This window comes from Oncorhynchus gorbuscha, linkage group LG15 (genome assembly GCF_021184085.1).
Source record: "Oncorhynchus gorbuscha isolate QuinsamMale2020 ecotype Even-year linkage group LG15, OgorEven_v1.0, whole genome shotgun sequence".
NCBI classification, from domain to species: Eukaryota; Metazoa; Chordata; class Actinopteri; order Salmoniformes; family Salmonidae; genus Oncorhynchus; species Oncorhynchus gorbuscha.
Window position 1 is genome coordinate 63,727,094 of NC_060187.1, and position 25,387 is coordinate 63,752,480.

Sequence of the window (25,387 nt, forward strand, 5' to 3'; positions counted from 1 at the left end):
ATGCCGTCCGCCGTCAGAAGGCTCAGGCGTATCGCCAACGCAGTGAGGCTCCCGTGTTCCATCCTGGTGATCGCGTCTTGGTCTCCACCAGGAACCTCCCGCTCCTCTGGAGGGTCAATGAGGTAACCTATTGTCAGGACCCAGTTACGAACCCGTTGCGAACTGTTGCCGGGGTAAGTCGATCAGATATCTGCTTTATGGAAGTCAGCATGTCCGACAGAAGATGAGAATGTCTAGCCATTAAGGCCTCTTGCTGAACCAGGGCGGCTTCGTGGCGTTGGACAGTCTCCTGGTGGTGGGACAGCATGGCAACAAGGTCCTGGGAACTGGCTGCCTCTGGGTTCATTTCTGGCTCTGTGTTTCTGTCAGGACCCGGTTACGAACCCGGGTCTCTGGAGTGAGAAACAGTCACTAAACCAACTGAGCCACGAATAGTCAGCAGAACCCAGAAGATGAGGCAGACACAGCAGTACTTGAGACGGTGTATTTAATGAAGTAAAAAGTGAAGTTCTTCAGGAAAACATGTAACTCCACAACCTCAGAAGGAATTCCACAAGAACAAAGGTAATCCTCCAAGACAAAAAGGTAAATCCACAAGGTGGAAGGTATAGCACAAAAAAGCCTCAAAAGATACTTAAAAACAAACAAACAAGAACAAAAAAACAGAATTCCACAAGAGAGTCCGCCGGGATCAACAAGAGTTCACAGAGTACTAGGGCTGGGTGCGAACATACAAACACAGAGCAAAGAACTGAGTAAAACAAAGGGTTTAAATACAATCAGGGGAAACGAGGCACAGGTGCAAATAATAATGGGGATCAAGGGAAAAGAAAAGGTCAAAAGGCACAATGGGGGCATCTAGTGACCAAAAACCGGAACAACCCTGGCCAAATCCTGACAGAATCCCCCCCCTAGGAACGGCTCCTGACGTTCCTACCAGCTCTCTCAGGGTGGAGGGCCCTGAACTGACGAATGAGGTCAGGGTCCAGTATGTCTTTGGCAGGAACCAAGGAGCGCTCCTCGGGACCGTAGCCTTCCCAGTCCACCAGATACTGCCAGGACCGCTGCACCCGGCGGGAATCCAGTATCCGATGGACGGTATAAGCCGGCTGGCCTCCAATGACACGAGGCGGAGGGGGAGGTCTGTCTGCCGGGACAAGGGGAGAAAAAACAACAGGTTTTAATAAGGAAATGTGAAATGTGGGATTAATCTTAAGGGATCTGGGTAAGTGTAGGCGATAAGAAACAGGGTTAACTCTCCTGGCAACCTTAAAGGGACCGATGTATTTTTGGGACAGCTTGCGAGACTCCACCCGTAGTGGTAAGTCTCTTGTGGAGAGCCAGACTCTCTGGCCGGGGCGCAGGGTAGGCCCGGGACGGCGACGTCTGTTGGCTTGTTGTTGGTACCTCTGTGAGGAACGCATAAGATTAAGACGGGTCTTCCTCCACATAAGTCGACAGTGTCTGAAGCTGAGAGAGGGGCTGCCACCAAGCTGAAGTTCTTGATGAACTTGCGGTAAAAGTTAGTGAAGCCCAGGAAACGCTGAACTTCCTTAACGGATTTGGGGGTGGGCCAATCCGCTACCGCCCCTACCTTCCTGGGGTCCATTTGGACTCGACCGGGTTCCACTACAAATCCCAGGAATTGTACTCGGGATGAATGGAATTCACATTTTTCCGGCTTAACGTACAGATGGCTGTCTAGGAGGCGTTTGAGTACTTGTCTGACATGCTTTGTGTGTTCTTGAAGAGAGCTCGAAAAGATGAGGATGTCATCCAAGTAAACTAACACAAATATGTTAAGCATATCCCTAAGCACATCGTTTATGAGTGCTTGGAACACCGCTGGGGCGTTGGTCAGGCCGATGGGCATCACCATGTATTCATAGTGACCAGTAGGCGTGTTGAAAGCGGTCTTCCACTCGTCACCAGGTCTGATCCGCACAAGATGGTATGCGTTCCGCAGATCAAGCTTAGTGAAAACAACTGCTTCCTGGAGCAGCTCGAAGGCTGTGGCCATAAGGGGTAGCGGGTAACGGTTACGGACGGTTATGGCATTGAGTCCCCGGTAGTCGATGCAAGGACGTAATCCACCGTCTTTCTTGGCCACAAAGAAAAACCCTGCTCCCGCCGGGGAGGTGGATGGACGCATGAGGCCTGCTTCCAGAGCGTCCTTGATGTAGGTATCCATAGCAGCTCGTTCGGGTGGAGATAGGGAAAAGATCCGACCCCTGGGGGGGCAAGTGCCCGGAAACAGTTCGATGGGGCAATCATAAGGTCTATGGGGTGGTAGCATGGTGGCCCTCTGTTTGCTAAATACCAGTTTGAGGTCATGGTAACACTCGGGAACTCGGGTCAGGTCAATGGATTCTAAAGACTCGGGAGTAGAACTCGGGGAATTCGGGAAAATACAAGTAGCTTGGCACGTAGGACCCCACTGCTTGATAGTGCCCACAGACCAGTCGATGTGAGGGTTATGGCTGTGAAGCCAGGGGTATCCAAAGACGAGAGGGAACTCGGAACAGGAGATCAAATGAAAGTTCATCAATTCCTGGTGTTGTGAAACTGAAAGTCGCAAGGAGGTAGTGACATGAGTGACAAGTCCAGATCCCAAAGGGCTTCCATCCAATGTAGTAACCCTCATGGGGTCACTTAGAGGTTCAGAGGGAACGCCATTCTCCTTCGCCCAGACACCATCCATGAAGTTACCTGCGGCTCCAGAGTCTACCAAGGCTTGAAGGTGAAGCTTGTGGTTGTCCCAGGAAAGGATGACTGGAATGAGCAGACGGGAGTTGGACGGATGGGAGGAGGTTATGTTTCCCGTTACAGTTCCCCCCGGTCTGTACGGGACAGAGCGTTTCCCTGGAGCCCGGGACACGTGGAACGGAAATGGCCCGGTTTGCCGCAATATAGACAGCGTCGCTCCCTCATCCGGCGGTCTCTCTCAGCCTGGGAGATGCGTCCAATCTGCATGAGTTCCGGTGGAGCCAGCGAGGATAAAGGTGGGGACTCGGAGCTGGGACTGATAGGGGCTAGAGGTCTACGGTTGAGTTCTCTCTCTCTCTCAGACGCTGGTCAATGCGTGAGGCCAACTTGATCAGGGACTCGAGTTTGTCCGGTGGTTCCCGAGTGGCCAGTTCATCTTGGATAGTGTCGGAAAGGCCTTTCAGAAAGCACACCGTGAGCGCCTCGTTGTTCCAGCCACTCGCTGCTGCCACCGTGCGGAACTGGATGGCATAGTCCGTCACGCTGACCTTGGTGGAGAGTCAGGAGCTGTTTGGCTGAGTCAGGACCACTGCTTGGGCCTTGAAACACTTGTTTGAATTCCTCAGCAAGGGCAGAGTAGCTGGCACAGCAGGAACTATGGGCAACCCACACAGCAGTAGCCCAGGCCAGGGCTTTTTCCGACAGCAGGGTGATGATATATGCGATCTTAGACCGGTCGGTGGGGAACGACGAGGGTTGCAGCTCGAAGGAGAGAGAACATTGGGTGAGAAACCCTTTACAAGCACTTGGATCACCTGAGAACCGTTGGGGAGGTGGAAGACGAGGTTCAGCCAGAGGGTTAACTGCCATGGGTACGTGAATCTGAGGTACTGGGACGGGAACTGTTGCCGGGGTAAGTCAATCAGATATCTGCTTTATGGAAGTCAGCATCTCCGACAGAAGATGAGAATGTCTAGCCATTACGGCCTCTTGCTGAACCAGGGCGGCTTCGTGGCGTTGGACAGTCTCCTGGTGGTGGGACAGCATGGCAACAAGGTCCTGGGAACTAGCTGCCTCTGGGTTCATTTTTGGCTCTGTGTTTCTGTCAGGACCCGGTTACGAACCCGGGTCTCCGGAGTGAGAAACAGTCACTAAACCAACTGAGCCACGAATAGTCAGCAGAACCCAGAAGATGAGGCAGACACAGCAGTACTTGAGACAGTGTATTTAATGAAGTAAAAAGTGAAGTTCTTCAGGAAAACATGTAACTCCACATCCTCAGAAGGAATTCCACAAGAACAAAGGTAATCCTCCAAGACAAAAAGGTAAATCCACAAGGTGGAAGGTATAGCACACAAAAGCTTCAAAAGATACTTAAAAACAAACAAACAAGAACAAAAAACAGAATTCCACAAGAGAGTCCACCGGGATCAACAAGAGTTCACAGAGTACTAGGGCTGGGTGCTAACATACAAACACAGAGCAAAGAACTGAGTAAAACAAAGGGTTTAAATACAATCAGGGGAAACGAGGCACAGGTGCAAATAATAATGGGGATCAAGGGGAAAGAAAAGGTCAAAAGGCACAATGGGGGCATCTAGTGACCAAAAACCGGAACAACCCTGGCCAAATCCTGACACCTATCATCTCAAACTCCCCACTAACTACCGGATCTCACCTTTCTTTCATGTTTCCCTCCTCAGGCCGATGGTTCCAGGTCCCCTAGCAGATCACTTTGTTTCTTGGGACCTACAACTATGATCTCTGTTTTGTCCGAGTTTAGAAGTAAAACAATTGCCACCATCCACTTCCTTGTCTGAAACACAGGCTTCCAGAGTAGGCAATTTTGGGGCTTCACCATGTTTTGTACAACTGTGTCGTCTGCATAGCAGTGAAAGTTGACATTGGGTTTCTAAATGACATGACCAAGAGGTAGAATACATATAGTGAAAACAACAGTGGTCCTAAAACAGAACCTTGAGGAACACCGAAACTTACCATTGATTTGTTAGAGGACAAACCATCCACAGATACATACTGATATATTTTTGGCAGATAAGAACGCATATTAAAAGAGGAGTCTGTATTTGCTTTCTAATGAATGATGTTATCGTCGAAGAAGTTCATTAATTCATCACTGCTGAAGTGAAGGATATCCTCACTTGGGGAATGCTGTTTTTAGTTAGCTTTGGATTGTTTTTAATTCTACTCAGTCAGGTTGGAAAAGGAATGATCAAGCAGCAGTGAGGGCTCTTCAATATTGCACAATAGGTTTTTTCTAAGCTAGTCAGATTACTTCCAATTTGGTGGAGCGCCATATCTGTTCCAATTTTCTGGAAGCTTGCTTCAGGACTTGGATCTTTTCTGTATACCAAGGAGCTGGTTTCTTGTGAGAAATGTTTTGGTTTTTTTCGAGGTGCGACTGCTTCTAGGGTATTATGCAAGGTTACGCTTAGATCCTCGGTTTGGTAGTCAACAGATTTTTGTACCATGAAGTCTTTGGGTAGGCAGAGGGAGTCTGGGAGGGAATTTAGGAATCTTTGGGTTGTATGAGAATTTATAGCTTGGCTTTTGATAACCCTTGTGTGTGGTCTGAGCAAATTATTTCTTGCAATTGCAAACGTACTAAGATGGTGATCCGATAGTCCAGTATTATGAGGAAAAATATTTAGATCCACAATAGCTATTCCACGGGACACAACTAGATACCAGGTATGATTGTGGCAATGCACAGGTCCCGAGACATGTTGGACAAAACCCACTGAGTTGGTGATGGCTTCTAAAGCCTTTTGGAGTGGGTCTGTGGACTTCTCAATGTTAATGTTGAAGTCACCACAAATGTGAATATTATCTGCAATGACAAAGAGGTCCGACAGGAATTCAGGGAACTGTGAGAAACGCTGTATATGGTTGTCGTGTCTTTGGCTATGCAGGATTAAGTGATATGACATGCTATTCTATAAAATCCTTTCTCTGTAATTAATATTACCTGATTGAGCTAATCATGTAAATGTAATTAACTAGAGAGTCGGGGCACCACGAAATAACATTTATAGAGCTGTTATCTTCCGAATAAACTCTTAAACACCTAGTCATATTTTACATCAATACCAGTCAATATTAATCGTCACCTTAATTCAGTCTCATCTGAAAGTTGTAAATTCTTGGTTATGTTCACGAACCCTGGCTAACAAGTAGAATCAGAAATACAAAATTGGGTTTAATTATTTATTTACTCAATACCTAACTAATCACACAGAATTACATATACACAGAATGAATCATACCTTGATTACAAATTACTTCATAAAGGAAAATGTCCCTAGCGGGCAGAACAGATATGACAGCTGGTTAAACAAAGAAAAGGGTCTGGGTTTGAGTGAAAGAGCAGGAAGACTAAGGAACAAAGGGAGAAGTGATGTCTCTACTGTAAATACAGTATCTTATGCATTCTAAATTACCGCCCATTTGGAAAAGGAAAATGCAATAAATATTTACTCTGAGCTGCGCTTCAGTAGGTTGGTGGTAGATGAAAGGCTGCATGAAATTATTTTGCCTTTATGGCCTATGTATTGCCTTACCTTGCCTTCTGGATGGTAACGGGGTGAACAGTCAGTGGCTCGGGTTGTTGTTGTCCTTGTTTGCCCCCGGTGATGTGTTGTGCAGACCGCACCACCCTCTGGAGAGCTTTGCGGTTGTGGGCCGTGCAGTTGACGTACCAGGTGGTGATACAGGCCGACAGGCCACCCTTTGCCTTGATGACAGCTTTGCACACTGTTGGCATTCTCTCAATTGTGCATATGTAAAAGTTTGTGAGGGTTTTAGGTGGCAAGCCTAATTTCTTCAGTTTCCTGAGGTTGAAGTGGCGCTGTTGCGCCTTCTTCTCCACACTGTCTGTGTGGGTGGACAATTTCTTCAACCTCATGGCTTGGTTTTTGCTCTGACATGCACTGTCAACTGTGGGACCGTATATTGACAGGTGTGTGCCTTTCCAAATCATGTCCAAACAATTGAACTTACCACAGGTGGACTCCAATCAAGTTGTAGAAACATCTCAAGAATGATCAATAGAAACAGGATGCACCTGAGGTCAATATCGAGTCTCACAGCAAAGGGTCTGAATACTTATGTAAATAAGGTATTTCTGTTTTTAATTTTTAATACATTTGCAAACATTTCTACAAATCTGTTTTTGCTTTGTAATCATGAGGTATTGTGTGTAGATTGACGAGGAAAACAATTAATTTAATCCATTTTAGAATAAGGCTGTAACGTATCAACATGTAGGAAAAGTCAAGAGGTCTGAATTCTTTCCGAATGCACTGTATCTGAACTAACATCTATCTCAATTTCTGTCATTGTCCATTTTGAAAGTCCTGAAAGAATAGGCCTACCTCGTCGCAGCTCGTTTGTTTGTACTTGCTTATACTTACCTCAGCTTATACTATAGGGCTAAGTGTTCATGATATAAGAACAAACATGATGAATTTACTGAACATAAACTTAATATTGTTTATGTATGGTTAAAAAGTTAAAACTTGTGTTGGCGTTCATTATTATTGAAGGAGATTGCGGTTCTTATCCACTTACACAACCACAAGGAGTCAATAGAAACCACATTTGATTAAGCAAGTCAGCCATATCAGCTTAGGTTTTAAAAAGGCAGCAATGAGGCTGAATAAACTGCTTCGCTGCCAGATGAGGCTCCGCTGATAGCCAGGTGTAGCGGTGGTAAGGATTCATTCCATGGTGCTGAAAGGAAAGCTCCGCTGTCGGGACAGCTTTATGTGGGCCATAACAGTTTGTGGGCACTGTTTGTCACCATTATAATGCAATTAATGTATTGATCAGTGTTGTGTTGTGCAGTGGCTTTGCTGACATGCAGCTAGAAAACAATTGTTGAGTTTGCCCCACCAAGATTTATATGCTAAAATTGCCACCTACTGCAATGTGTACAATATTATTTGGGCTGTTGCTACTCCTCGTCTGTGCACCCCTTTGTTGAGAATCAGTTGCATAACAGATGTTGTACTGTTTTAAGAGTCTGTCTTAAAACAGCAAGCATGAACACCCTTATCTCAATAGCTCTTTATGTGTGCAATTGAATCATCTGGCATCATAATTTCAACATAATTTTTTCACTTTGTCACTCCTCATTCCAGTAGAACATTAATGAAAGATTTCCATGAATAAATTGGATTGCAGCTACACTACCAGTCAAAAGTGTTAGAACACCTACTCATTCAAGGGTTTTTCTTTATTTGTACTATTTTCTACATTGTAGAATAATAGTGAAGACATCAATAGAATCATGTAGTAACCAAAAAAGTGTTAGACAAATCAAAATATATTTTATATTTGAGATTCTTCAAATAGCCACCCTTTGCCTTGACAACAGCTTTGCTAACTCTTGGCATTCTCTCAACCAGCTTTAAGAGATAGTCACCTGGTATGCAGGTGTGCCTTGTTAAAAGTGCATTTGTGGAATTTCTTTCCTTCGTAATGCGTTTGAGCCAATCGTAATGCGTTTGAGCCAATCAGTTGTGTTGTGACAAGATTCTTCAAATAGCCACCCTTTGCCTTGACAACAGCTTTGCTAACTCTTGGCATTCTCTCAACCAGCTTTAAGAGATAGTCACCTGGTATGCAGGTGTGCCTTGTTAAAAGTGCATTTGTGGAATTTCTTTCCTTCGTAATGCGTTTGAGCCAATCAGTTGTGTTGTGACAAGGTAGAGGGGGTATACAGAAGATAGCCCTATCTGTGTTTGTTTATAAAGCATTGGTCACATTTCTCATGAGTAGACATTTCCATATGCACAAAAATCTTATTTCACTTCAATTTTGTGCACAAATGTTTTTACATCCCTGTTAGTGAGAATTTCTCCTTTGCCCAAATTATCCATCCACCTGTAAGGTGTGGCATATCTAGGAGATGATTCAAATCATTATCACTACACAGGTGCACCTTGTGCTGGGGACAATATAAGGCCACTCTAAAATGTGAAGTTTTGTCACACAACACAAGGCCTCAGATGTCTCAAGTTTTGAAGGAGTGTGCAATTGGCATGCCGACTTCAGGAATGTCCACCAGAGCTGTTGCCAGAGAATAGAATGTTAATTTCTCTAGCATTAGCCACCTGCAACATCGTTTTAGAGAATTTGGCAGTACATCCAACCGGCCTCACAACTGCAGACCACGTGTAACAACGGCAGCATAGGACATCCACATCCAGCTTCTTCATCTGCGGGATTGTCTGAGACCAGCCACCTGGACAGCTGGTGAAACTGAGGAGTATTTCTGTCTGTAATAAAGCCCTTTTGTGGGGAAAAACTCAGTCTGATTGGCTGGGTCTGGCTCCCCAGTGGGTGGGCCTGGGAGCCAGGCCAAGCCAATAAGACTGTTTTTAGAGGGAGACAGAGAGAACATGCTCATTCTGTTGCATGAATGTAAGATCATAGTTTGGGGGTGCTGTCTTTTATTTTATTTTTATATATAGTTTTTTTGAAGGGGGGATGCAGAACAAATATTTTTGCTATATCTGTCAGCTAATACAGCACTATTACAGCACTATGTTAGCTAATACAGCACTATACACAGCCCAGTGCACTACTTTTGTCAGAAAAATACATAAAAAAATACATTAAAATATATATTTCTATATTTTTTTAATTCTATTTTTCAGGAGGTGCTGCAGCACGGTCAACACCCCTACTTCTCGCGACTATGTGTAAGATTCACCATAATGCAAATCTGTTTGAACAGATATTGTCACGCCCTGGCCATAGAGAAGTTTTTATTCTCTATTTTGCGTAGGCCAGGGTGTGACTAGGGTGGGCATTCTAGTTTGTTATTTCTATGTTTTCTGTTTCTATGTTTTGGCTGGGTATGGTTCTCAATCAGGGACAGCTGTCTCTCGTTGTCTCTGATTGGGAATCATACTTAGGCAGCCTTTTTTCCTTTGTATTTTGTGGGTAGTTGACTTTGTTAGTGCCACTATAGCCCTAGTAAGCTTCACTGTCGTTTCTTTGTTTCTTGTTTTGTTGGCGACATTTATATAAATAAAGGAAAATGTACGCTCACCACGCTCACCATTTCCATGACGACGTCCGTGACAGATATACACGCCATACAAGATATACACTTGCACGTTCAGTTAAAAAGAATCTGTATCTATATAGCTGCAAATATTAACAGAGAAGGCCAATTACCTAAATACCAAAAAACTTGACTTAATAGTGGGTTAATTAGAAGGGTATTCCTTTACTTATTACTGTAGGTAATTTGTAACTAAATATCTGCACCTAAATGAACTATTATTTACAATTTGAGTGGAAATAGGATAAATGTATTGATAAATAAAACACTATAAAATCACATTTTACCGAAAGTGTACTTAAAACAAATATCCAAAGTTATCTCATGTGTTTTATTGTATCTCAGAGATGAAGTATTATAACAATTATTTGTGTTTCTTATAACAACATAATTCAATTTCTGGGGAATTGTCTTTGCTCTGCACATATTTTTTCACGTAATCTATTATATATTTGACATATTTTGAAGCAATTTACACCAAAAGTAACGTAAGAGACAAAAAAATCACTCTAAAAGACATTATGGGCATTTGTTTTCTAGATGTTTTGGGGATTTTATATATCTTAGTTTGCCATAGTAGTTTTGATTTTGAACAGTATCCTCTCATGACTAACCAATATTGTTTCATCTGTGGTGGTCCGTGTTCCGTGTCCCCTTACTGTCTGTGTCTTGCCTAAGAAAGGGTTCACAAAGTTATGATTTCTGTTCTTTACTTCATTTGTTCTTGTGCTCTAAAGCACTGCTGTTTGATTTGATCTCTTTCTTCTGTGCTATTAACCCCACTACTCAGATTTCCAGTGTTACTGATGCCATGTCTATACTCACAGATCCAAGAGAGCTCTCCATATCTGTGATTCATAACCCTATATTCAACGGAATGGCTATTCTGTGGTACCAGTCCCTGTCTTTCATATTGTTTCAACTGAGATGTATGGCTGTTAAATAGTTATAATTCTGTACTGTTAAAATGAATAGATGGGAATATATATTTACCACTTTAGGGCTTTCTGAAAATATATGCTCCTCATCTAAACTTCATAGCCTATTTTTTTTGGTTATGTTGTTCTGTAGTTGCCTGGTTGTGTATTGCAGCACTATCAATAAAGAATGAAAGTTAAATATCACTTGTATTAGGTTGATTTTATGCATATTGAGGAATTCACAATCGTATCATCATTTTAACTTGGTTTATCTCAAAATGATGACGATGATTATGATATGATGATACATATTATTTGTACCCTAGATTTAAAAAAAAAAGACTATACAGTCAATAATATAATTAGAAAAAGGATCTGTGTAGTTATACTCACATATTTCATTCTCTATCTTTTGAGACTTGTTAAACAAAATGTATTTCTCTGAGCAATTGTATTAGTATAAAATAATATAATTTACAAATATTTGAAATATGCAATAGGAAGTTTACATGTATCTGCCTTAAAATTAAATCTAATAAGGTATTTCATTCATATCTAGGAGCACACCTGATTTTTTCCCCATACAGATCTACACAACCTACTCCACATTTTCAAAGTGAAAAAAGTTATAGAAATGTTTCAAAAACAAATACAAAATAAACTGAAATATCATAATTGGATAAGTCTCCACCCCCCCTTAGTTAATACTTGGTGGATGCACCTTTGGCAGCCATTACAGCTGTGAATCATTTGGAATAAGATTCCACCAACTTTGCACAACTCTTAGGGCAACATATATACATTGTTTTTGTCAAAATTGCTCAAGTTCTGAGACTAGACCATTCAGCAGCACCTCTTGGATAGCCATTCTGGTGTGCCTTTGGCATTAAAATGTGTGCAATTGTCTTGCTGAAAAATAAAACTGTATCCCAGGGTTAGGTTTTCAGAAGACTGAGGCAGGTTTTCATCTAACTTTTTACCTGGGCTTTTCTCCTTTCATATTTCCCAAATGGACCCCTAGACCTTATGCACTTGTGAGGATCTGAGATGATTTGATTCGAATAAGGTTTCTAAGCAATATGGTGAAACTTCAACTTAGCCTATCAGAGGGCAAGGTGGAGCTATTACCATATTGATTGCATATGTCTAATATGATCAGATCTCCACAAGTGCATAGGTTATAGGGTCTAGAGGTCCTTTTGGGATTGGGTCCATGTGTTGAATAAAGCCAATCAGGTAGTGGCTGTAGTACATGGCTCTCCATCTCTGTTCCTGGAGAGCTTCCTACCTGGTTTTCACTCCAACCCTAATCTAGCACACTTGATTCTAATTATTAGCTGGTTGATATGCTGAACCAGATTAGTTACAACTGGGATTGGCGTGAAAACCTACAGGAGGGTAGCTCTCCAGGAACAGGGTTGGATACCCCTGCTGTAGCATTATTTCATACCACTAGGTGTCAGAATAGACGTGGAATCCTGGTCAGTAAACATTTGCTAACACTGGGCTACTGTAGACACCCACACATGATGCCATATAAGTGAATGTGAAGATGCTGTGCCTACACTTTTTGAAAAAAAGGTGCTATCTAGAATCTTAAAGGGTTATTTGGCTGTCCCCACACAGTAGGAGAACCATTTGAAGAACACTTTATTGTTTCCAGGTAAAACCGTTTCTACAGAAGGTGCCACATGGAACCAAAAAGGGTTCTCCTACGGGGACAGCTGAAGAACCATTTTGGAACCCTTTTTTCTAAGAGTGTATATTTCCACCAGAGGGCCTGATGTTTACCTCACTGTATTAGGAAATCAATGTATAGGTCTATGGTCCGTTTGGATAAGCCTCATGGTGGGCCTAAATGAAAAATACATACTTAAATGTCTGTTTTTGTTTTTAGGCCACTGCACTGTTAAAGAAGAGACACAGAGACAGCGCACACAGATATAGGCTACTCCTTTGTGATATGTCCCCATGCCAGCCAGAAAAACAGGTCCCCCCCTGAGTCGGTGGACCAACACTGAGATGTATTAAAACAAGTAGGCCAACTGTCTGACACATAAGAGAAGCACTTATTTAATGTGACATTGGCCTATATGTGCAGCTCCCACAACTTAATGCTTCAGTCAGAAGTAATCTTTTGAGACTGGCCGCTGCATGCTTCAAATACATCGAAAAATAGGATATTTGTTTTCATTAAACTGCAAATAAATGCCATTAAATTCTATTGTGTTGTGTAATCGTTTTCTTAACATTTAAGTGAATAAAAAGGTGTAATTGTGCATTCACCAAATCTATAATCAGATTAGGATGATTTACAAATAATGATTTGCGTAATGGTTTCTCATCATGGGGGGATGGGGAGTAGCTCATGAGTCTGTGGCACGCACTCGGAGAGAGAGAGAGAGAGAGAGAGAGAGAGAGAGAGAGAGAGAGAGAGAGAGAGAGAGAGAGAGAGAGAGAGAGAGAGAGAGAGAGAGAGAGAGAGAGGAGGGAGAAAGAGAGAAAGAGAGAGAGAGAGAGAGGAGAGAGAAAGAGAGAAAGAGAGAGATTAAAACTGATGCAATTAATGGTGTTTGACACGAGGGAGTTTTTTCAATTCATTTATTTTATTTTATTTTTGTACAATGCTGGTTGTACAAAAAGACTAGGCTAGAAAATATTGTATGGTCTATAGGTAGTACATAAAAGCTTTCCCTGTAGGGGAGATGCGCTCGGTAAAAGGTATCTACGTCTCACCCATCGATCAATGTCTTAACTGCTAAAACATGTTACACTATCACACATTTATACAAACGTGTTGTACATACCGGGTTAAAAAAATAATAATCAGAATACACAATGTGTGCACATCCAGACACCCATTTTCAAGAGTTGACACTTTCATGCAAAGTGCGCAATAGTCTCTTCCAAGATCTTCTGTCATGTTTTGTCATTTATTATCTTGTCTTGTCCCTGTGCTTCCCATTCTATTCGTTTCCCTCTGCTGGTCTTATTAGGTTCTTTCCCTCTTTCTATCCCTCTCTCTCCCCCTCCCTCTCTCACTCTCTCGCTCTCTCTTCTCTCTATCGTTCCGTTCCTGCTCCCAGCTGTTCCTATTCCCCTAATCAATCATTTAGTCTTCCCACACCTGTTCCCGATCCTTTCCCCTGATTAGAGTCCCTATTTCTTCCTTTGTGTTCCGTTCCTGTCCTGTCGGTTCCTTGTCTAGAATTCACCGTGCTGTGTTTGTATATCGCCCTGTCGTGTCGTGTTTTCCTCAGATGCTGCGTGGTGAGCAGGTGTCTGAGTCTGTCTGGTTCAAGTGCCTTCCCGAGGCAACCTGCTGTTCACCTGCTGTTCAAGATCGAGTCTCCAGTTTGTCCTCGTCATCTCGAGTGAAAGTTGTGTTTTTGTTTGTATTTACTTTACTGGATTAAAGACTCTGTTTTCGCCAAGTCGCTTTTGGGTCCTCTTTCACCTGCATGACAGAAGGAACCGACCAAGGAATGGACCCAGCGACTTCAGACGCTCGTTACACTGCCGTCGAGATCCAAGGAGCCATGCTCGGCAGACACGAGCAGGAATTGTCTGCTGCTCGCCATGCCGTGGAGAACCTGGCCGCTCAGGTTTCCGACCTCTCTGGACAGTTCCAGAGTCTACGTCTCGTGCCACCTGTTACTTCCTGGCCTGCCGAGCCTCCAGAACCTAGGGTTAATAACCCACCTTGCTACTCCGGGCAGCCCACTGAGTGCCGCTCCTTTCTCACGCAGTGTGAGATTGTGTTCTCTCTCAACCCAACACATACTCTAGAGAGAGAGCTCGGGTTGCTTACGTCATTTCACTCCTTACTGGCCGGGCTCGAGAATGGGGCACAGCTATCTGGGAGGCAAGGGCTGATTGCTCTAACAAGTTCCAGAACTTTAAAGAGGAGATGATTCGGGTTTTTGACCGTTCAGTTTTTGGTAGGGAGGCTTCTAGGGCCCTGGCTTCCTTATGCCAAGGTGAACGGTCCATAACGGATTATTCTATTGAGTTTCGCACTCTTGCTGCCTCTAGTGAGTGGAACGAGCCGGCGCTGCTCGCTCGTTTTCTGGAGGGACTCCACGCAGTGGTTAAGGATGAGATTCTCTCCCGGGAGGTTCCTTCAGATGTGGACTCTTTGATTGCTCTCGCCATCCGCATAGAACGACGGGTAGATCTTCGTCACCGGGCTCGTGGAAGAGAGCTCGCATCAACGGTGTTTCCCTGCTCCGCATCGCAACCATCTCCCTCCTCTGGCTCAGAGTCTGAGCCCATGCAGCTGGGAGGGATTCGCATCTCGACTAAGGAGAGGGAACGGAGGATCACCAACCGCCTGTGCCTCTATTGCGGAGTTGCTGGACATTTTGTTAATTCATGTCCAGTAAAAGCCAGAGCTCATCTGTAAGCGGAGGGCTACAGGTGAGCGCAACTACTCAAGTCTCTCCATCAAAATCCTGTACTACTTTGTCGGTCCATCTACGCTGGACCGGTTCGGGTGCTACATGTAGTGCCTTGATAGACTCTGGGGCTGAGGGTTGTTTCATGGACGAAGCATGGGTTCGGAAACATGACATTCCTTTCAGAGAGTTAGATAAGCCTACGCCCATGTTCGCCTTAGATGGTAGTCATCTTCCCAGTATCAGATTTGAGACACTACCTTTAACCCTCACAGTATCTGGTAACCACAGTGAGACTATTTCTTTTGATTTTTCGTTCACCGTTTACACCTGTTGTTTTGGGTCATCCCTGGCTAGTATGTCATAATCCTTCTATTAATTGGTCTAGTAATTCTATCCTATCCTGGAACGTTTCTTGTCATGTGAAGTGTTTAATGTCTGCCATCCCTCCCGTTTCTTCTGTCCCTACTTCTCAGGAGGAACCTGGCGATTTGACAGGAGTGCCGGAGGAATATCATGATCTGCGCACGGTCTTCAGTCGGTCCCGAGCCAACTCCCTTCCTCCTCACCGGTCGTATGATTGTAGTATTGATCTCCTTCCGGGGACCACTCCTCCTCGGGGTAGACTATACTCTCTGTCGGCTCCCGAACGTAAGGCTCTCGAGGATTATTTGTCTGTGTCTCTTGACGCCGGTACCATAGTGCCTTCTTCCTCTCCGGCCGGGGCGGGGTTCTTTTTTGTTAAGAAGAAGGACGGTACTCTGCGCCCCTGCGTGGATTATCGAGGGCTGAATGACATAACGGTTAAGAATCGTTATCCGCTTCCCCTTATGTCATCAGCCTTCGAGATTCTGCAGGGAGCCAGGTGCTTTACTAAGTTGGACCTTCGTAACGCTTACCATCTCGTGCGCATCAGAGAGGGGGACGAGTGGAAAACGGCGTTTAACACTCCGTTAGGGCATTTTGAGTACCGGGTTCTGCCGTTTGGTCTCGCCAATGCGCCAGCTGTTTTTCAGGCATTAGTTAATGATGTTCTGAGAGACATGCTGAACATCTTTGTTTTTGTCTATCTTGACGATATCCTGATTTTTTCTCCGTCACTCGAGATTCATGTTCAGCACGTTCGACGTGTTCTACAGCGCCTTTTAGAGAATTGTCTCTACGTAAAGTCTGAGAAGTGCTCTTTTCATGTCTCCTCCGTTACTTTTCTCGGTTCCGTTATTTCCGCTGAAGGCATTCAGATGGATTCCGCTAAGGTCCAAGCTGTCAGTGATTGGCCCGTTCCAAGGTCACGTGTCGAGTTGCAGCGCTTTTTAGGTTTCGCTAATTTCTATCGGCGTTTCATTCGTAATTTCGGTCAAGTTGCTGCCCCTCTCACAGCTCTTACTTCTGTCAAGACGTGTTTTAAGTGGTCCGGTTCCGCCCAGGGAGCTTTTGATCTTCTAAAAGAACGTTTTACGTCCGCTCCTATCCTCGTTACTCCTGACGTCACTAGACAATTCATTGTCGAGGTTGACGCTTCAGAGGTAGGCGTGGGAGCCATTCTATCCCAGCGCTTCCAGTCTGACGATAAGGTTCATCCTTGCGCTTATTTTTCTCATCGCCTGTCGCCATCTGAGCGCAACTATGATGTGGGTAACCGTGAACTGCTCGCCATCCGCTTAGCCCTAGGCGAATGGCGACAGTGGTTGGAGGGGGCGACCGTTCCTTTTGTCGTTTGGACAGACCATAAGAACCTTGAGTACATCCGTTCTGCCAAACGACTTAATGCCCGTCAAGCTCGTTGGGCGTTGTTTTTCGCTCGTTTCGAGTTTGTGATTTCTTACCGTCCGGGTAGCAAGAACACCAAGCCTGATGCCTTATCCCGTCTGTTTAGTTCTTCTGTGGCTTCTACTGATCCCGAGGGGATTCTTCCTTATGGGCGTGTTGTCGGGTTAACAGTCTGGGGAATTGAAAGACAGGTTAAGCAAGCACTCACGCACACTGCGTCGCCGCGCTTGTCCTAGTAACCTCCTTTTCGTTCCTGTTTCCACTCGTCTGGCTGTTCTTCAGTGGGCTCACTCTGCCAAGTTAGCTGGTCATCCCGGTGTTCGAGGCACTCTTGCGTCTATTCGCCAGCGCTTTTGGTGGCCGACTCAGGAGCGTGACACGCGCCGTTTCGTGGCTGCTTGTTCGGACTGCGCGCAGACTAAGTCGGGTAACTCTCCTCCTGCCGGTCGTCTCAGACCGCTCCCCATTCCTTCTCGACCATGGTCTCACATCGCCCTAGACTTCATTACCGGTCTGCCTTTGTCTGCGGGGAAGACTGTGATTCTTACGGTTGTCGATAGGTTCTCTAAGGCGGCACATTTCATTCCCCTCGCTAAACTTCCTTCCGCTAAGGAGACGGCACAAATCATTATCGAGAATGTATTCAGAATTCATGGCCTCCCGTTAGACGCCGTTTCAGACAGAGGCCCGCAATTCACGTCACAGTTTTGGAGGGAGTTCTGTCGTTTGATTGGTGCGTCCGTCAGTCTCTCTTCCGGGTTTCATCCCCAGTCTAACGGTCAAGCAGAGAGGGCCAATCAGACGATTGGTCGCATACTACGCAGCCTTTCTTTCAGAAACCCTGCGTCTTGGGCAGAACAGCTCCCCTGGGCAGAATACGCTCACAATTCGCTTCCTTCGTCTGCTACCGGGTTATCTCCGTTTCAGAGTAGTCTGGGTTACCAGCCTCCTCTGTTCTCATCCCAGCTTGCCGAGTCCAGCGTTCCCTCCGCTCAAGCGTTTGTCCAACGTTGTGAGCGCACCTGGAGGAGGGTGAGGTCTGCACTTTGCCGTTACAGGGCACAGACTGTGAGAGCCGCCAATAAACGCAGGATTAAGAGTCCAAGGTATTGTTGCGGCCAGAGAGTGTGGCTTTCCACTCGCAACCTTCCTCTTACGACAGCTTCTCGTAAGTTGACTCCGCGGTTCATTGGTCCGTTCCGTGTCTCCCAGGTCGTCAATCCTGTCGCTGTGCGACTGCTTCTTCCGCGACATCTTCGTCGCGTCCATCCTGTCTTCCATGTCTCCTGTGTCAAGCCCTTTCTTCGCACCCCGTTCGTCTTCCCTCCCCCCTCCCGTCCTTGTCGAGAGCGCACCTATTTACAAGGTACATAAGATCATGGACATGCGTTCTCGGGGACGGGGTCACCAATACTTAGTGGATTGGGAGGGTTACGGTCCTGAGGAGAGGAGTTGGGTTCCGTCTCGGGACGTGCTGGACCGTTCACTCATCGATGATTTCCTCCGTTGCCGCCAGGATTCCTCCTCGAGTGCGCCAGGAGGCGCTTGGTGAGTGGGGGTACTGTCATGTTTTGTCATTTATTATCTTGTCTTGTCCCTGTGCTTCCCATTCTATTCGTTTCCCTCTGCTGGTCTTATTAGGTTCTTTCCCTCTTTCTATCCCTCTCTCTCCCCCTCCCTCTCTCACTCTCTCGCTCTCTCTTCTCTCTATCGTTCCGTTCCTGCTCCCAGCTGTTCCTATTCCCCTAATCAATCATTTAGTCTTCCCACACCTGTTCCCGATCCTTTCCCCTGATTAGAGTCCCTATTTCTTCCTTTGTGTTCCGTTCCTGTCCTGTCGGTTCCTTGTCTAGAATTCACCGTGCTGTGTTTGTATATCGCCCTGTCGTGTCGTGTTTTCCTCAGATGCTGCGTGGTGAGCAGGTGTCTGAGTCTGTCTGGTTCAAGTGCCTTCCCGAGGCAACCTGCTGTTCACCTGCTGTTCAAGATCGAGTCTCCAGTTTGTCCTCGTCATCTCGAGTGAAAGTTGTGTTTTTGTTTGTATTTACTTTACTGGATTAAAGACTCTGTTTTCGCCAAGTCGCTTTTGGGTCCTCTTTCACCTGCATGACATCTTCAGCCAAATGCCTGTACCCGAGAATCAGTGAAAATTACAGTCACAGTCACATCTATCTTTCCCTCTCTCATAAGAGCTTACCAAAATCCTCTTCATGTCAGCACTGACTGTTAAGACAGGAGAGAGGGAATCCAAAAATATTCCACCGCGTAGTGTGCGCTCCTCCTCTCTCTCTCTCTCTCTCTCTCTCTCTCTCTGTCTGTCTCTCTCTCTCTCTCTCTCTCTCACAATTAAATGTAATTAAATTCAAGTCAATTCAGTGGGTTCTATTGTACATTAACAAAGCAAGTGAAATAGATCATAAGCAAAAGTGAAATAAACAAGATAAAATGAACAGTTGACATTACACTCACAATAGATCCAAAGGAATAGAGCCATATCAAATGTCATATTATGGCTATATACAGTGTTGTAACGATGTGCAAATAGTTCAAGTATAAATAGGAAAATAATTGAAAATAAATATGGGTAGTGTATCTCTCTCTCTCTCTCTCTCTCTCTCTCTCTCTCTCTCTCTCTCTCTCTCTCTTTCTCTCTCATGCTCTCTATCTTGCTCTCGCTCTCTCTCCCCACATTCCAAACTTCAGATATTAAATGCGTGGCAGTGATTCCTCCTCTCTTTCAGGACCTCTCTTCAACATTACAGCGAAGAGAGAACTGTGGTAAAATTTGAGAAAACGTGAGAAGAAAATCTTAACTGCAGCTGTTGGGGCTGATCGGGCGTGAAGGACAAGTCGAGCCATTACCAGGTAAAGAAACGCTGTGCTGTTATAAGAGAGGAATGGGTTTCTCGAACAACAAGACAGGGGTCAGGACTGCAAGGTGTGCCCAATGTTACTCATGGGGCTTAGCTAAATCCGTGCGTAAATGTACCCATACAATGCATCTCCATCATACATGGGCATGAATAAAAACACATAATTATTATATTATTCGACCTACCCAACTGCAATAGTTATTAATTACAGTTGGAGTAATGCAAATGTAAAAGTAAAATAAAGTCAGTATAAAAATTTGCTATAAATTGTTAATCTTTTTTTCCAAACATTGGAAATTACAATTTTTGGTAAAAATCTAATCCAAGATATTTCAATAAAACCCATCTAATTGGTGTTTATTTATTTAGACTTGGTTAATTGGACATTATGTACTTGAAAATGGCGCAGTGTCTGTATGACCGTTCATCCTCTATGGATTGTGGTGTAATAATTTAGCCTATTAGAGATTGCAGAAAAGGGATGAAATTAGATTTTTTTAAATATATATTGCTTGAGTTTGGTCGGTTCTGAAACCAAATGAGGCATAAACAGACCCAGTGAAGGGCTGCTCACACCTCTGTCCATTTCAGTCATTTTATGACATGATACATGTATCATCCCTTTTGGCTTTAGATTGTCATTTGTTTTACATGCAAATGTTGCATCTCATTCAATATTATACACATTTTTACCTTTGACCTTGACAATATCAGACATATAAAAATGTAGCTCTTGATTACAAGCATCTCTAAAACATGTCTGTAAATAGTGGTATAGTAACATTCATGGCCAGTGATTACACTTGCTGTCTGACTAGAGTACTTTATAGATTTAATTATGATATTCTATGTACTTCTTTTCACTGACTGTCAATCATTAAAGGGCCAATCAGCAGTAGAAACTACATCAAAGCACACTCCCCATAGCTGTTTTAGTAAAAAGCTGAGGTATGGGGCTAGAGAAATGTAACATAAAAATAAAATAATCATAAACAGAGCTATGGATGCAAGGACTGACCATCCATGATACAATCATTATAATTTTAACCATGTTTTGAGGCTTGTTTGAGGCTTGTTTGTTTACATTTACTTTGTTGAAACACATTGAGGTAAAACACGCTTATTTTTTAGGTTCTGATGGTGTACAACAGTTGGAACTTAGCTTATGAGGCATTCATAAATTATATTCTTTAAGAATCAATGTGTAAATACCATTAATTTAGTGCAAAAAAAAATGTATGTATGAACTGTTGATTGCCCTTTTAGATGTAATAGTGATGTGGCTCATAAATGTGTGTTTTGGTCTTTAACAACGTTGTCAATCCTATTTGTACATTTCCAATAGCGATATGTGAATTTATAATTTATCTGTGTTACTCTGCAGGGAAAACTCACAGACCCCATAAGGGGTTGAATGTCAATTGTTATTATAGGGCATTAAACCACTTTATTTGAGAGCAATATGCAGCTTTTACGTCCTAATTTTGAGCATGCTTTCTGGAGACCGGCACACCTAATCAAGAATTGACACATAGTTCAACTTTCCTTTTGATTCTCTCTCCAGAGCATTGCAAGTCCTCTAGAGAAGGTGAAGGCCATCGAGGCTGTGATGGAGAGTTTTGAGCGAGGGGCGGAGGTGTTGGCCAGCGCAGTAGGGGAGCTCTTCCCTCTCTGTGTGGCAGCCACACCTGTCCTACGACTAGCCCTGGACAACATACAAAGCAAAGAGGTCTTCTATGTCAAAGAGCAGTTTCAGGCCGTGGGGAACAAGTTGGATGTACTGTCCACCCACCTAGAGGACATTGATTGTGAGATTAAGAAGGGTCGGCTGGATTCCCAGTACTTCTCGGTGGAGGAGAACATCAGGAACCAGTTCCGGAAATACATGGACATTCTGGAGGCCAAGCCACAGTTTCAGGAGGTCAAGAAGAGACTGTTTCTGGAGCACTTCTCCAAGACCGGAGGGGAGAAGAACCTGTATGTGCTGTATGATGCTCTGATGGGAACCAACAGCTTTGGGGAGTCCATCTTGGAGGTGGTGGAGAGGTAAAGTGTTTTTAACCATGCTAAATGGACCTTTATGCACCTGGGGAGCATGGTGTTTGTTGAATATTTTAGTTCGAGAACACTTGTGTTATCAATTTGAACTGTTAACTTGTGATTATGGTAAATAGGATGATTTATTTTATTGTTATTCATAACAACTGAGTGGTTGGTTCTCCATATGTCTCAGGTATGAGGCGAGGAACAGGCGCCTACTGGAGGACTTCTGTGTAAGGATGAAGGAGCTCTTCCGCCTGGGCCTGATTGCCCTGCTGGGTCACTGTGCCCTCACCCTCCCCGCCCATATGAGGAAACCTTCCACAACTGGAGAAGCAAAATCGAGGAAGTGGAATCAAAGATGAAGGCATGCATCGAGGCCTACATAGTAGCCTTCCCTGAACCGGCCTACCTTGGTGCCCAGCGTCTTCTCCAGGAAAAAGAGGAACTGAATCTTCAGGACATGGCTCAGGAAGTACAGGTATTCCTCACCAGGAAGTACGACTTGGTGAGCTGGTCAGTCCAAGTGGTCAACCACTCTGGCAGCAGCTGGTGTGCCGGGGACGACTTCCAACACATGGCCGTTCAGAACTGTTTAAATGTGCTGCAGGTGAACGATACCAACCTGGTGGTTTCCTACAGCACCAGTCCCCAACCGGTGCCCCGCGACTGCATCCGGCAACTGATGGAGGGGCCGGAGACGAAGGGCGGTGCCCAGGTCGTGGTGGAGGTCCTGGAGAAGCACCTGGCAGGGTTCGTGGTTCATCCTGTCAGTCACCATAAGGAGAGTGAGGCCACCTGGAGCTTCCCTAAAGACTGCCACAAGAACGTGGTGCTGTGCGTACATTCAGTGTGATGCTGATAGAGGTGCAACAAGTTAGAAAAATATGTATCATTATGTAATCAACCTGAAGGGTTATTCTAAATTGATCGACTCAAAGAGGATGTGTGGGAAATGGTGATGAGGTTTTGTGAATACACCATGCAGTTTGTCTTAGCCATTACAGAATAATATGCACTGTGTATAGCAAGTAGCTTTGGTGGCAACTGTACAGAAATCTGAATGCATGGCTAATTGGAGGCAGTGTTACAATTGTCCAGTGTTTGCAGAGTATTTAATGAACTGTATATTTATTTTTACCTTTATATAACTAGGCAAGTTAGTTAAGAACAAATTCTTATTTTCAATGATGGCCTAGGAACAGTGGGTTGTTCAGGGGCAGAACAGCAGATTTGTACCTTGTCAGCTCAGGGATTTGAACTTGCAATCTTTTGGTTACTAGTCCAACGCTCTAACCACTAGGCTACCCTTCCACACCAGTATGCATTTTATTATAAGTGACCAACCCACATTTTACTCAATACTCTCTCGTAGTTAAATAGCTTAACTCAATGCATCCTACTGTCAATAGGAATAACCTTGCTGCCCACAATTCCACAGAGATGATTTTTCTGAGATTGCAACTGCTGAGCTGGGCTCTCATTTTGTCTCTCTACGACACAGGCTGGCCTACATTACAATGAAAGAGAGCATGGAAGCTATTTTGCCATCCATGAAAACAACTTGGCAGTGTTCTCTATTGTGCCTTGTCTTCACAACACACTCAAACCCTTGCTTCTGAACCCATAGCAGGCATGCTGCAGTAGCAGAACTTTAATGGTATTACCTCCCGAGCTGTGCCTATTTGTGAACAGATTACTTATGCCAGTTGTTACAGCATGTATGTGAAGTGATGTTTAATTGACAAATCTTTCTAATTCCTACTAATTCAGTCATAATAAAAACAAAATTTGGCATTATGCTTTGCAATCAGCTGTTATTGGATGTGTACTGTGTATGTGTGTCTTGCCTGTCTTGTGTGGACATGTTGACGTCTATTGCCATTAACGCAAGCTAGTGCACCTGCACTCACCGGGGCCCCTACAGCATTTCTTGACCACTGCTTTGGCATGATAGTCTATGAATAACCTTTGGCTGCGCTAATATCCTGAAGACGAGCTCCAAAGTGCTTGGATCAGCATGATGGAATCACACATTATCGGTGTTGGAGGTGGAGAGAGGTGGAAACGGCCATCATTTCTTGGCCGGTGGAGTAGCTATATGGTTCTGCCAGGGCTTTAGCCTCAGTGCTACACTATCGTCAATCAAGCCTGTCAAAATGGATTGAGTGCAGTCTGTATTATACAGTGCAGTTGGAAATAGACCTTTTTTAATCATCCTCCTGTCTTCCATGCACCCTCTCAATGTGTCTATGGGATGTGTGAGGAAAACAGGGGTTAAGAGATTTCTTGTTGTTTGATAGGGTGACATAATAGGGTAACAGTTCTCCTCTCTGAACTAAACAATATCATAACCGCCATCGATAAAAGACAGTACTGTGCAGCCGTCTTCATCAACCTTGCCAAGGCTTTCGACTCTGTCAATCACCATATTTTTATCGGCAGACTCAGTAGCCTCGGTTTTTCGGATGACTGCCTTGCCTGGTTCACCAATTACTTTGCAGACAGAGTTCAGTGTGTCAAATCGGAGGGCATGCTGTCCGGTCCTCTGGCAGTCTCTATGGGGGTGCCACATGGTTCAATCCTCGGGCCGACTCTTTTCTCTGTATATATCAATGATGTTGCTCTTGCAGCGGGCGATTCCCTGATCCACCTCTACGCAGACGACACCATTCTATATACCTCCGGCACGTCCTTGGACACTGTGCTATCTAACCTCCAAACGAGCTTCAATGCCATACAACACTCCTTCCGTGGCCTCCAACTGCTCTTAAATACTAGTAAAACCAAATGCTTGCTTTTCGCTGCCTGCACCCACACGCCTGACCAGCATCACCACCCTGGATGGTTCCGACCTTGAATATGTGGACATCTGTAAGTAACTAGGTGTCTGGCTAGAATGTAAACTCTCCTTCCAGACTCATATCAAACATCTCCAATCGAAAATCAAATCAAGAGTCGGCTTTCTATTCCGCAACAAAGCCTCCTTCACTCACGCCGCCAAACTTACCCTAGTGAAACTGACTATCCTACCGATCCTCGACTTCGGCGATGTCATCTACAAAATTGCTTCCAACACTCTACTCAGCAAACTGGATACAGTTTATCACAGTGCCATCCGTTTTGTCACTAAAGCACCTTATACCACCCACCACTGTGACTTGTATGATCTAGTTGGCTGGCCCTCGCTACATATTCGTCGCCAGACCCACTGGCTCCAGGTCATCTACAAGTCCATGCTAGGTAAAGCTCCGCCTTATCTCAGTTCACTGGTCACGATGACAGCACCGATCCGTAGCACACGCTCCAGCAGGTGTATCTCACTGATCATCCCTAAAGTCAACACCTCATTTGGCCGCCTTTCGTTCCAGTTCTCTGCTGTCTGTGACTGGAACGAATTGCAAAATTCACTGAAGTTGGAGACTTTTATCTCCCTCACCAACTTCAAACATCTGCTATCTGAGCAGCTCACCGATCGCTGCAGCTGTACATAGTCTATCGGTAAATAGCCCACCCATTTTTACCTACCTCATCCCCATACTGTTTTTATTTATTTACTTTTCTGCTCTTTTGCACACCAATATC

The 25,387-nt window shown here is 44.5% G+C and overlaps 1 pseudogene; it reads left to right on the forward strand.

Moving 5' to 3' along the window:
• Positions 1-23,557, forward strand: LOC123997298 (annotated as a pseudogene).
• Positions 23,558-25,387: the final 1,830 nt, after the last annotated feature.